The sequence below is a fragment of the Apis dorsata genome, unplaced genomic scaffold, assembly GCF_000469605.1.
Source record: "Apis dorsata unplaced genomic scaffold, Apis dorsata 1.3 scaffold_82, whole genome shotgun sequence".
In the NCBI taxonomy this organism is placed as follows: Eukaryota; Metazoa; Arthropoda; class Insecta; order Hymenoptera; family Apidae; genus Apis; species Apis dorsata.
In genome coordinates, this window is record NW_006263380.1 from 885,767 (window position 1) to 896,626 (window position 10,860).

The 10,860-nt window shown below is 38.9% G+C and overlaps 2 protein-coding genes across 2 annotated transcripts in view; both read right to left on the minus strand.

The window, feature by feature from the left end:
- Positions 1–10,860, minus strand: part of LOC102679901 — a 54,671-nt gene that overhangs the window by 35,911 nt on the left and 7,900 nt on the right. The window lies entirely within an intron of this gene.
- Positions 1–10,860, minus strand: part of LOC102675441 (coiled-coil domain-containing protein 137) — a 62,667-nt gene that overhangs the window by 33,697 nt on the left and 18,110 nt on the right. The gene's annotated exons all lie outside the window — the stretch shown is intronic.

The window sequence follows — 10,860 nt, forward strand, 5'->3', positions numbered from 1 at the left end:
GCGCGATTAATTTTGATCGGTTCAAAATTTCAACGGAGTCTCGCCTAGAAGAGTGACGGTTGCGGGATATCGATGAAATATGCAGAGACAAACGCTGGATTAATCGTGCGATGGTCGGCGGTGAAAAATAGGGCGAGCAACGGTGGCGAATTAAAACGGAGGCGCGAGGGTGAAACTTGGACGATAACGCGAAATCGATCGAGTTTACGGGAGGGAGAGAAACGAAGGGAATATGAATGAACAAAAGTGAAAAATCGGCGTCTCTCTCTCTTTCCATCGCCGCCAACGTTTGTTTTTTTTTTTTTTTTTTACGACGAAACGATTACCATCGATCAAAACTGCGAGTTCTTTCGAATAAATGCGACCGATAAAACGATCCTTTTCGCCAATCTCCGCGGTACTCGCCATTTTCCATCCAACCAGCAAGCAAACGTACGTAAAAACGATCGGATAATGATCGTAAATAACACTTTTTAACATGTACGATTAAAAATTCTTCGTTTCGTTTTGTTCCAAGATAAAGGAATGTATCTATATATATATACATACACATAAATATATACGTTTGAAAAAACATTGCAATTACACGGTTCGTTTCCTATATTAATCGAGCGATTTTCATTTAGTTGGCATGCAAAAAACGATCTCGACAAAAACGAATCTAAAAAAGCAGTTTCTAAACCGACGCAGGGAGAGAGAGAAGCATTATTTTGTTACAGAGGAATTAAATTGATCGCAGAAACGCAACGGAAAAATTTAAATATAAATTTCCTTTGAAATTTTCGAAGGGAGGAGTAACAAAAAAAAAAAAAAAAAAAAAAAAAAAAAAAAAAACGAAAAAAAAAAGGAAAAGTGAATTCAATTAGCGTGGAACGAATTGGAACGAGATGGAACGGACGGAGAGAAAAAAAAAGATGATCCGCGCGCTCAAACAATCGGGAAATAACGTCGATGGATGAACAGGTGTAAAAGATAAGTAGGCAACAACGGAAACGAGGCTGCTCGAAACGCGTTTATTGCCCGCCATGCAATGGAACGCATTACGAGCCGCGTATTTTTCCTCGGGATATCGCGCGAAACAAGATTATCCGTGTCCTTTGTCGCTAACTACCTCGAAACATCGGTGAATACGAACTATTCGCGGAACGGTGATAACGAGTGATTACGCTTACCCTATATTACCTCATAAATATTCCGTTAGTATCATTTAGACGTTCCTCCGCCGTTTATCCTCGTCTATTTCAAAGATTATACGGCTTTTAGCGAAATTTGCATCAATGAATCTGGTCGGAAATAGCCTCGTTTTCTTTTTTTTTTTTTTTTTTTGCGAAAAAAACTCGAAGCAGAGTTTAGAAATGGAAACACAAAAGCGATCTCTAATTTCTCCTCCGTTTTCTCTCCGTCCAGGAGCCATATTTCTCGAAATTGCCCGTGTCGCGTAGAACAATTTAACTGGACACGAAAGCAAGAGAAAAAGATAAAGCGCGTGTACGTACGTTTCTCGGATTATTCGTTGATGCGCCCCTGTTACTTTGTTACAGCCATTTTATTACATAATTCGAATTTACATTCGTAGTGCACCGATCTTAATATATCAATTAATATATTAATGCTCGAGGTGAGTGAAAATTAAAAAAAGTAAACGCGAGCTAGTCTTTCTCTCGTTCAAAATTTCACTTCCTTGTATATTCCTTTTGCTTTGGAAACAATATCAAGACAAATAATTATATTATTAATCCGTACGTGCTTCTTCGTTTCCACCATCGATTCTGTTTAGCTCGTAATTTTTTAATTTTAAAAAATTACGCCCCCGCAACGAAGCGGTGATTTCTGTGTCACCAGAGGAACACGGAGGGAGAACGAATCGAAACGGTGGATTTATGCAAGGGGGATAAAAACAATAGCGGAGGGGTAAGGATGGTATAATCGATGGAACGATAAATGGAAACATAGTTTGAAATAATTTATACATCGGCGCGACGCGATCGGCCAGATTATATCGGCCCTGATATCTCCTCCCCCTTTTCATGCGAGCGAATATTAATCACGAATGAAAACATTTGCCTGTAAATTTGCCGCGTTACTTGTGCCCTATTAATTTCTGATTAATCGGACACCGGCCATAGAGACGACGCCGCTCTCTACCCACCTTGTTGTCATCGCTTCCGCCCCGATTTTATCGGGGCCATAGCCGCCCAAAAAACCACCACCACCACCACTATCGCACCACCTTGTTCCAAATCAGCCAAATTGCTATTCCTCGTAGACATCGGTTGATCGACAAAAATTATAAAATATTGAGAATATCTTTTTAGAAGAATAATGATTTTTAACATCTTAAATGGTAGATGTGCTAGAGAGGCTGATCGAAATGAGCTCGAATCAGTCAAATTGCTATTCCTCGTAAACGCGAAAGTCGGTTGATTGACAAAAATTAAAAAAGGTATTGAGAATATCTTTTTAGAAGAATAATGATTTTTAACATCTTAAATGGTAGATGTGCTAGAGAGGCTGATCGAAATGAGCTCGAACTAGCCGAATTACTATTCCTCGTAGACGTCGGTTGATCGACAAAATTAAAAAAAGGTATTGAGAATATCTTTTTAGAAGAATAATGATTTTTAACATCTTAAATGGTAGATNAAGAGGCTGATCGAAATGAGCTCGAATCAGCCAAATTGCTATTCCTCGTAGACATCGGTTGATCGACAAAAATTAAAAAAGGTATTGNAGAATATGTTTTTAGAAGAATAATGATTTTTAACATCTTAAATGGTAGATGTGCTAGAGAGGCTGATCGAAATAGCTCGAACCAGCCAAATTACTATTCCTCGTAGACGTCGGGTGATCGACAAAATTAAAAAAAGGTATTGTTAATATCTTTTTAGAAGTATAATGATTTTTAACATCTTAACTGGTAGATGTGCTAAAGAGGCTGATCGAAACGAGCTCGAAGCAGCCAAATTGCTATTCCTCGTAGGCGCGAAAGTCGGCTGATCAACAAAAATTAAAAAAGGTATTGAGAATATGTTTTTAGAAGAATAATGATTTTTAACATTATAAATGGTAGATGTGCTAGAGAGGCTGATCGAAATGAGCTCGTCTAATCTCCCTCTGTCGCGGGAAAATGAATCGAGGATTGAGATATTTGTCGAAAAGCAAGCGAAAATAGGAAAAATAGAACGATAGTTTCCACGCTTTTCAATCTCTCGGTAGTTACCTGTTGGAGAATTATTATTATTAGGAAAGATCCGTAACATCATCGAGATAATTCTATTTAATTATTCAACGGAACGGAATAATTTATTCGTTGGATTAATAGCTGTTGTTCCGGCACGCGATATTACGCGAATCGTTAATCGAGCAACAACACTAGTTTTCCTCGACTCTTCCTCGAACGCTAAGATTCTTTTGTACTTTCCTCGTGGAAAGTTTCTAGTAGTTGTTTCCACCAGCATCCAGGCGAGACGCGAGACGATCGAAGGGAAAGAAAAATCCCCGAGGCGTTGCGCTTTGGGGACTCGCGAAACGCCAATTGTCTCGTTAAACGCGCGACTAGGGATAAAGAAAGCATAACGAAGCTACCAAGTCGGGCAACGAACACAACGGACACGAGAGAGGAAAGTTATGGAGTCGAAATCGCGTAAAATCCTTGCCGTGGAACGACCGTCATGGAATAATTGCGTTGACGAGGATGTACCAGTCTTGTCTTGGAGGAGAACGTAAAATTTTAACGATCCTCGCGTGAAACTTATTTAAAAAGGAGCTATTGGTGTATATTTTTTTCCAGATCTCGCTTTTTCTTTTTTTGTTTTTTTTATTTTGTCATTACGTTAATTATCTCTGCGTTTACACTTATTTAATAATTGAACGCGCTGTAATCGTGTGCAATATAAAACGAAATATAAATAATTCAATCGTGCTAATGGCAGACGAGTTCGATCGCGCGGTTTAAAATAAATTGGAACCAATGTTAAATCGAGTTGATGGAGTTATGACTATTTCTAAATCTATCGTTTCGAATAGTAGAGGGTAAATGAGAGAAATCCGGTGATTGACGTGTCGCAGGAAGAATTCGTAACACCCACGTATCTATCAACGTACATAAGTCCTTCTAAGAATTTAATTCCGGCTCATCGTGGTCAATGACACGATAATCGTTTAGAATCAAAAAGAGAGACGTCTTTGGTCAAATTGCACGACACGAAGACAATTCTATTTTACGTTTCGTGAAAAGTATTTTAAAATAATTAATATTCTTTGGAAGAAAAAAAATTAATCTCTCTCTTTTCGTTCGACTATGAATCTTTAATCGTTCGTGCAGCTCGTAAATTTTAGAAGAGGACGAAAGTAAATTCCATCGAGACCAACAACTAATTTCATGGTATATATTACTATCTATTTTCAAGTTCGCCATGTTCGAAATCGATTTTCGCGAAATTTTATGGTCAATAACATTCTTACGTCGCGAGAAATTCGTAATAGTCGCTCGTTGTCAACGCGAATTCACGACACCGATTCTACTTGTCCCCGCAAGATTCCTTTCTACTGCGCGAAATTGAATTTTACGTTCGTTACATATATATATTACCATCAGAGAAATACCTATTAAAATGCAATGGAAATTCGTTTCAAACGTTGTTTGCTTAATTGCCGAGTTTTCTTCTTTTTCCGCTTCCTGCAATATGCCTTTCCGAATTACTAAAATGTTATTCCTTCTTCCATATATTATTTCTTCTATTTCATCATTTTTTAACTCTTTTCCCTATTTTTTTATCTATTTTTTGGAATTCTTTTCATTGCTGAAATTTCCTCATTCCTACAATTCTACCCGTTTTTCACGTGGTAGAATTACTGCTGAACAGGATTGCGAAAGAATAAATTCCAACTTTGGAAACATTCAAGAATAGTATACATATAAAGAGTTCTGAAGAAAGTAACCAGTGACCTGACCATAAGAAAAGTGAAGACCGTTCAAGATAAATTTACTTAACAAAGGGACTACCTATCTCTCTCTCTCTCTCTCTCTTTTTCTCTTGTAACAACAAAGAGATACAGATTTTCGAACGCTTTGGCGAAAACGAAGAAAAATTGAAGAAGAAAATTGAATTCTAATCGATCTTAAAAAATACGTACACCCATCCTTTCATTAGTCCTCGAGGACAGGTAATTGACTCGGAATAGCACTAAACTACCTGCTACTGTTCCTCGCCAACTTTTCACTCGAGTTAACTATACTTTAATGGGTATATTTAAGCAAAAATAGTATGTTCCTTCGCCATTTCAGATTCTAACTCGCGCACTACGATGGGATACAAAGTACAGCCTACTATATTGTAAATTTTGCAGGGACACGTTTTACTTTCGTGGCCATGTATGGGGACAACGAGTTGCAACAAGAGCCCTCGATCAGCCTTAAACTCGTCGATTTACGATCACCATTTGGAACGATGGTCAGGCGCACGTTTTACGACGCCCCGTCGTGCTTTCTACCTTGCCTCGCTCGGCGCGCGAGTTAAAAGCGCTCGGCGCAATTAGTCATCCTCTGCGACACGAGACATTAGTAAAACGCGATTGTTCCGTGCGTGCATCGTTCTACGGAGTTGCAAAATAACTATCAAGACGAATCATCGATCGAAAAATAAATTATGAAAACGAGCCTTCCTCGTCTTCGTTTCAACGCGTCGATCGAAGAAGACCATCGAGATCCTGTTCCGCGAGAAAGGATGGCATTTGACTTTCATTAATGTGAAAAAAAGGGGATTGGGGGCCGATAAAAAGGCCCCGAATATCGATGACTTTCAAATTCCAGCATCGGTAATAATGGTTGGCCGGGTGTCGGAGGAGGCGCGTGGCGTTTATTTGCGTCCGATCGTTTTCGCAAGCGAGGCAAAAGAGGCAAGAAAGTTTACTCGATGTCAACACGAGAGAACCTTCTTCTCTCCTCCGAGAGGAGAGGCAAAAGAATGAAAATTCTGAAAAATTGACGACGAACCGCTCCGCCGATTTCGATAAAAGATCTCTTTGTCCGCTCCATTGACTCCATTCCCTCGAGAGATTAATTGGCGGTAGAAGAAGAAGGAATCTTGTTTGAAGAAGATTCGAGGATTGGATTGGCCCCGTCTCTTTCTCGACCGAGTTCGCCATCTCTCGTCCGTTTAGTCGATTACCGCGAGAATGATCGAGAAGGACGTTTATTAATATATCTCGACAAAGAGGACGTTATCTCGAAGCGAGAGAAGCGAGAAGAAGAGCGAGGACCCGCGTTATCAATCCGCGCGTTCGATGGAAAAATCGCGACGTGCTGCGATAATACTTAATTCCACGTTAAATATTTACGCGATATATACAAGAGTGGCAAGAGAAGAAACGCAACGTTTAAAAACCGCAGAAGCGGAATCGTCCAACTCGCGGTTCCAACACGACCAAACATCACCGATCTCGTGACTCAAACCCGACTATTTTCACCGATGCCATCCGAGAAGTGCGGCCGATTATTCGTAACTGGGTGGGTGTTTGAAAATGCATCCGAGTGGCAAACCGAGTTATTTTATCGCCGCTTGGATTTCAACGAAAATATTATTTCATCGCTCCGTGTCGCAACATTGCGATTGCATTACGGAATTACAGAAAAGCGTTGCTACTTAACCGGTTGGTGTTATCCAATTTACAATTTTATGAAATAATAACGAGGAAGCGAAACGAAAAGATGGAAACGAATTTATACAAATTATCGAGGGATTTTAATTCGAGGAAAAAAATTAAAATTGAGAAAGAGAAAATTCGCTTCCTCGCTATCTCTTTCGCGAATTGACGAAATTGGGGGAAAAAAAAAAAAGAGAGGTAGAGATTCGAAGAAAGGGAGATTCGTATCGGGGAAATTTTACGACTTTTTTTTTTTTTTTTTTTTTTTTTTTAATTAATTTCTATTAAAATTCTGAATGAAAGATACAAGGGCGAACGAGACAAAAGAGATTTACGATTTTCCGGCGGCACGCAACTCCCATTTAACAGGGGAAAATGAAATTTTAAGGCCGGCCACGGAATTAATTAAACGGCATCGCATAACGTGCCCGCCAATCAAAAATTTCGCGTTCTTGCAACGTGTTACGTATCCATCTTTCATTCCGCAGATGATCGACGAGCAATCATGATTCAAACGTTTCTTTCGATCGAAAATTTAAATATATATTCGTCTTCGTTCGGCAAACAAGATAACAAGTAGATTTGAAAATATGAAATCGGAATGAATTATTTCCAGTAAGGAATCAACCGTTTCGTTCCAATCGATGATTTAGATTCGATAAATTAATTTTAAAAATTAAATATGTTCTCGTGATCGATATCGATTGAAATTGAAAATAAAATCCAAAGAAACAAATACCTTCTCGCATCGAAATCAGTGAAGAATTTTTATCAATAATTTACGTTCGTTTCGCGTTAAATAATCCTTTGAAAAAATTCCAGAAATAAGAAATTTCCCTTCGATTCCAATTTTAATTTCACCAGTAATCGGAAAGAAACAAATGATCCCGATAAACTCTGTCCAAATATTGACTCGTTCTATCATCGTTTCGTGATTTGGTCGGAGCGAGAGATAACCGCGCGTGGCGAAAAAAAACAACACCTTTATCAGCTTTTTCGACCGCGTGGAAAAAGCGTGGAAAATTTCGATCGAACGTATCGTTGCCGTTCGACACGAACGTTAATATTCCTTTTCCTTCTGGCATCGGGAGTTGTAACCAGGTTACAACCAGCTTTTAGCGACAGTTTCGAGAGGCGGACGAGATTTTCCGATCGGGCGACGCGAAGTGAAAGGTAATCGAGAAAAAGGTAACGAGTTTCTTGCCGGGCCGGGCCTGATAAAGAGCGTAAAGATAAAACTCGGTCGAACGCGACGCTCAACGCGCAATTTTATTCGGCATTCCAGAAATTAAGTCGACCATCTTTCTCCGATAAGATAAAAACTCTGTGAGTGAAAAACCGAATGGAAAAAAAAGAAAAAATACGGTGGCAAAGTTTAGAATCCGCGTGGGGATCGCGGAGCTAAGAATCAACAAACTTAATCGAACGAGAAATCGATAGAAGAGTTCGAGAGTGATAAAAATTTTATCCTATTTGGACACGTGTGTTTACCTTTGCTTTTTAATAAACCCTTTCCTATCAGGTGCTCCATCTGTTTCCACCACTTGTACTTGAAATTCACCTGTAATTCAACTCGAATCTTCGAAAATATATCTGCTATCTCTATTTTTTTTTTTTTTTTTTTTAGTAAAAACGCTTTTATCCAAAAGAGGCGTTTGAAGAGAAAGAACCGTCTGTGCTCGCTCGATTTGCGCCGGTCGAATCTGGGGAGATTAAATTATACCCGGTATTTGGAATATTTGCCTCGTTATCTAACTCGCCTACGCTTCCTAAAGATTTACGAATCTCGACTTAACGCGGCTCCGTTTGCGAATCCACCGCGACACGAAATCCTTTATTCCACCGAGTTTCCACACGAAAATTGCGACGTCCTTTAATCGGTGAAAAAAGTATCGCCATCATTGATCTTTCTTTTCCATAACAACTTTCCATCATAAATCACTAGGGAAACTAACCACCACGAATCGCACCTGAAAATATAATAATTTTTCATCTCCGTGGTTGATGACGGTGTTTATAAATAACAGGAGAGGGACACGTAGAGGCTCGATATCGTATCGTTGGAGCGATAATAACGGAATAAAACTCGGGATTATCTTCGCTGTTTGAGCGGCTACTGCGTTGAAGGCAATCTTGCAGAGTTTTTTTTCAACTCGCAATTACGAGAATTACCTATTGTTTCGAAACTCTAATCTCCAAGTCACACGCGTCCTTCCCCTGTAAAACATTTAAAATTCTCGTTCTCGCGATTACTATTTGCGACCAATTCCACCGTTTCCACCCAAAACAAACGTTCTTCGAAACTAATTTCGAAACGGAACCAAGTGCTCTTCGAGACAAAAGAGCATATATCAAGAGAGATAAACGTTTAGGCACGAAATCTCTCTTCGCCTTTAAGGTGAAGCAGGTCGAAATTCTAAACGATTTCTGGATAAGTTTCGAGGGTGAAATAAATTGATTGAATATTCGCGTGAATATCCTCGATTGGAAGATTGGCGTCCATTCCTTGATCTGTCCATCGACAGGGGACAGATATTAAAACGAGACGAACGTGCAACGGAGGGAAGAAAAGGGGAATGTTTCGAATATCGCGAAGAAATAGAGAAATCGTAACATTTTCTCGACGGAGAAATATTATCCGTGTTGATTTTTTTCTCGTGTACGTTGCTCGAAATGATTTTTTTTTAAACGCGCGATTTATTATTTCTTCCATCATCGTTGACGACAAACGATGGGGAAAGATCAAAGAATTTTTCCGGAGAGAAAGCGAGGAGAAATTGTTTGAATCGATGATCGATGCTTCGAGGATCGTAATTGCAATTATTACCTTTGATGGATTAATTATAAATATACACAATGCACGTTTCGTATAGATGTGTACGTATAGAGAAAAAAAATATATTATAAACCCCTTTGTCGGATCCGATGAGAAAGATATATTTTTTTCCATGGTTTAAAATTGAAAATGTAAATGGGAATAATTTGAACTCGTAAAATCGATTAGCCTGTAGGGAAAAGTTGGGAAAAGTTGAAGGGGGAAAAGTTTGTTGGGTGGAAAAGTGAGAGAACCTCGCTCTTTTTACGAGATGTTAAGTCTCTGTAGGTTTATATCCTTTTCTTTCCTCTTTCCCTTCCTCTCCTTTTCCCATGTTAAAACGTTTCACGTTCGATCGTGGAAAATGTAAAACAGATCCCGAATGTCATTCATAAATAAATAAAGAAAGAAAGAAGGGTAGAATTTTTAGAAGAGAGAGAGAGAGAGAGAGAGAAAGAGGATTTGAATACAAAGCGAATAAAAATCGCGTAATGTATTTTATTAAAAAATCGCTGAAATCAATTGCCAACAAATTTAAGCCACTATTTGATAATCAAAATTGGGAAATATTTGTACGCGAAAAATAAAATCGAGAATAAATTCATCCGAATAACTAATTAGCCGCGTCTCCCTTTTTCACTCCTCCGTATAAAGCCACGTTCCAACGATTAACTCTTATCTCGTCCACCTGGCAAGCGATGTTAATAAGACTAACTTTCCGTATGTAATCCACGTAGAATGTGGGCGTGATACGAAACGAGCAAAAAAAAAAAAGAAAAAAAAGAAATAGAGAGAGAGGAAAAGAAACGCAAGAGAAGGAATGGTACGAGAAATCCTTCGCCACCATTTTTCCGTACGATTCTTATTAAAACGTACGCCGCCTAATAAATTATACGGATCACATGGAAATAGAAAAAGCGAGATTCGAGGAATTAAAATGCAACGAGGGAACAAATTAGCGTCGGTCGGGGAAAACAAATTCTTAGATTAACGTCTCTTCACTTGACTTTTTCTTCTTCCATCCACGTGAGGAAAGGAAGGAAAAGAAAGGAAGGAAGGAAGGAAGGAAGGAAGGAAGGAGAGGTGTAAATTTCATTACGCGAGGATCGTTCGTTCGCCTTACATAGCGCGTACGTTTTGCATTTTGAAGAGAGAGGGAAAAAAAGAAAAAGAAGAAAATAAACAAATAAGAAATTCTCTTAGAGGAGAGACAGGGAGGGGGCGGAAAAAATTGAAAGGAATTTTTCAACGAACAATGGATATTAATCTCGCTTGTTCTTTTTTTCTCTCTCGTTTCTCGCAAAACGTCGTTTCCATGTAACGCGCGTAGTAACAGGAGAATTTCTTTCTTCCTTTTTTTTTTTTTTTTTTTCCCCCAAGTCCACGGAGTCCAAGACCCC